The following is a 3,830-nucleotide window of genomic DNA, read 5'->3' as shown; positions in this document are numbered from 1 at the left end:
CTTTTCTTAGAATTTTTTATTTTTCCCTTTCTCCTTTCCTCACTGGGCTATTTTCCCTGTTGCAGCCCCTGGCCTTATAGCATCCTGTTTTTCCAACTAGGGTTGTAGCTAGGCAAGTAATAATAATAATAATAATAATAATAATAATAATAATAATAATAATAATAATAATAATAATAAAGATGTATACTGCTCCAGGAGGTAAGATTTTTGGTCTTCATACATTATGGGATAGTCTGCTTGCTAGCAGAGCTAATCGGGGATTTCTAGGAAAGTGTCCTCGGGGATCACTGCAAGAACCTAATCTGCTTTGATGCTTGACTGAGTCATGCCCTTGATGCGAGACTGGAATTCTGCACTTCGCAACTAGGCAAACATTCTTCCACTGGTGAAGGACAGTAGTTTCAATATAGTCATTGTCTGAGGGCGACATCATCAAAAAGTAAAACACAGCAATCAGGGGAATGTAGGAGGTAGCTGGACACTCCAGTGGTAACATGTGTTCATAATAACGTCCGTTAGGTAGTAACTGAAAAGCGGTTTAATGCGGCTAACTTAATTTGAACAAAGCATCAGTATATATACAACCTGTTCCAGTCAAGAACGGCTCAAAACATCAAACAAAAGCATGCAAGAACATACAGGCATAAAAAGGTTATCAGACTCAGAAGCTGATTGGGTGTGATGCCAAAAAGATTCAGGATCATTTCAATTCACTTTCATTGTAATACGATTCGTCTTCCATAGCTATACAATGATAAAGGGTTTTATTGCATATAGAATTTACTTTACGATTTTCCATTATTATCTTTCTTTACATTAAAAATGTTTCTATTATTAAGTTTTTGAAGTTATTTTTCATTATAAATAACATCATTATAAATATAAAATCCCGTTTTTTGGGGCAAATAATTTTTTTTCTAATATGTTAGCAAATTCAAAGTCTATTGACTTCAAATAGGCTTTTATTTGAATATGAGATAATAAACAAAGAATTCAAAATCATTTATAAATATATATATATATATATATATATATATATAAATAAATAAATATATATATATATATATATATATACACATATATATATATATATATATATATTTATACAGTATATATATATATATAGATATATATATATATATATATATATATCTATATATATATATATCTATATATATATATATATATACTTTATAATATATATATATATATATATATATATATATATATTTCTTATTCCTGATCTAGATATTAATCTCTGGCACCGTCGTTCAATTAGTTCATTATGCATGTTGCATAAGATTTTTCATAACTCTGACCATCCTTTACATTCAGATCTCCCTGGACAATTCTATCCTGTTCGTAATACTAGGCAGGCAGTTAATTCTAATAGCCAGGCCTTCTCCATCACGAGACTCAATACTACGCAGTACTCTAGAAGTTTTATTCCAGCTGTTACCAAGTTGTGGAATGATCTTCCTAATCGGGTGGTTGAATCAGTAGAACTTCAAAAGTTCAAAGTTGGAGCAAATGCTTTTTTGTTGACCAGGCGGACATGAGTCTTTTTATAGTTTATTTATGACATATTTGTTTTTGATGCTGTTAATAGTTTATATATGACATGTCTGTTTTGACGTTGTTACTGTTTTTAGAATGATTTATTGTTAATTTGTTCTCTTCATTTATTTATTTCCTTATTTCCTTTCCTCACTGGGCTATTTTTCCCTGTTGGAGCCCCTGGGCTTATAGCATCTTGCTTTTCCAACTAGGGTTGTAGCTTGGATAGTAATAATAATATATATATATATATATATATATATATATGACATCTCTATACATGATATTAAAAAAATACGTTTTCTCTTTCTTTTCAATATTCGGGACCCAAGAAGGGAACTGAGATATGAAAAACCCCTTTATGTCATTGCCAAGATTACCTGGGATCAAATCTGGACGGAAGAAGAAGAAGAAGAAGCCATTTCTATGGGTGTCTTTTCTGCCGTGTTCTTTGGTGATGAGGCGATGCCAGGTTCGCGCAATAGAGAGCAGATTGCGCAAGGGATTCTAAGAAAGCTACCCTAAGTCTTTTGAAAGAGCTGCGCTATCCATTGGTAAATGATTTTTTAAAAGTTTTTATATCTATGAATATCAATTTTAGAAGTGGAATACTTTATGGAGTTATTGATATATTCAACAAAATAATCATAATCATTTACATATTAATTCTATCTAATTATTTACAAATAATTGACTGATGTTTGTTGTAAAAGCTAAGTCGGTTATTCAAGGTCACATGTTTCCCCTTGGAGATAGCTATTGCTTAGTCTGATTGGTCACACCAAACCCACCTAGTATGAGTAGCCCTGACTTAGTAAAGCTCTGCTTATGATGGCATTACACAAGGCCTTTCACAACGTTCAGGTATATATATATATATATATATATATATATATATATATATATATATATATATATATATATACACCTAAGTTACGTATTATTTCCCAAACCATATTCCTCGCGCTAATACAAACACCCAGAGACCTATTCCCTCCTCCGTCAATTTCTGTATTACAAAATGATGTGAAATCACTCTTTACTCGACCTCAAAATCCTGTTGATCCTTCTTACTAGGAATCGGGATCCTTCAATCTTTCACTTCCCTAAGGGCGTCTGATTTGCCTTGGCCTCTCCAATCCTATTTTGTTACTTACAGTCCATTTCTGTCTCTATTTTTCGTTTCGTCCGTTTTTTCAGTTACTCTTCTTTGTCCTTATCAATGTGGTTACTTCTTTTTAATTTTTTTTCTCCTTTTTCTGTTTTGTCCTTTTCTGTGGTATTTTTTTTCGTCGTTTCCTTTTTATTGTTACTCTTTTTTTCTTTTTTTATAATTTTCGTTTTTTCCTTTTTATGGTTACTAATTTTTTTCATTTTTTTTAATTTTTCCCGTTTGCCCTTTTTGTGGTTACTCTTTTTTTTCTCTTTTTTTAGTTGTGACCTTTTTTACATTTTTTTTCTATATTTCAATGTCTTCTTTTGTGATTACTCTTTTATCATTTTCTTTTTCTCTATTTACATTTTGGCCTTTTTTTTTTGTTATTCTTTTTTTAAGTTTTCTTAGAAATCTTTATAATTTGAGATTTTGAATCTCAATATATCTCTTTCGTGATTTTATTTTTCGGGTTAGTTATGAAGTATTAATAAATATATTCGAGTCATAAATTAACTAGAAATATTAAGAATGTTCAATTGAGTAACAGTTCTTGCTTTTATATTTGTAATATTCTTTTTTTTTCTTAGAAACTAATAAATCTAGAAGTCAAAATTTTATTTTAGAAATATGATAACGAGATATTAATCCTATAAAAGTGACCCGTTATTTATCATTTATTGTTATTACTGATTATTAGGCTAAATTCGACACTTTTTAGTCCGAAAAACCATTTTAAATTTCACATTTGTTTATTCCAGAGTTTATTAAATTTCATTAACTGTAGACATTCAGTATTATTTTCATGTGTGAAAAATAAAACAATTATAATATTCTATCTTATCATTATGTGTATGTAAATTCATAAAAATAAATTTATGAAAAGGCATAAATAATTAATAATATGAAAAATATTGAAATAATAAGAAAATTATGTAATCAATAAGATTCCAAAGGTGCCAAGTTAATTTGTTCTTATGCTACCTACAAACCTTCGTCCTTTAGTTTGGGAGATTATTTCGAGCAGTTATCCTACTGTAGAGGGTCCTGAGTGAGAAGCCCCAAACCCCTTCCATTCAGCTATAACTCACTTTGGTTTCGATTTCGACCGCTGTGA

The sequence above is a fragment of the Palaemon carinicauda genome, chromosome 34, assembly GCF_036898095.1.
Source record: "Palaemon carinicauda isolate YSFRI2023 chromosome 34, ASM3689809v2, whole genome shotgun sequence".
NCBI lineage: Eukaryota > Metazoa > Arthropoda > Malacostraca > Decapoda > Palaemonidae > Palaemon > Palaemon carinicauda.
This window is presented reverse-complemented; position numbering follows the sequence as displayed.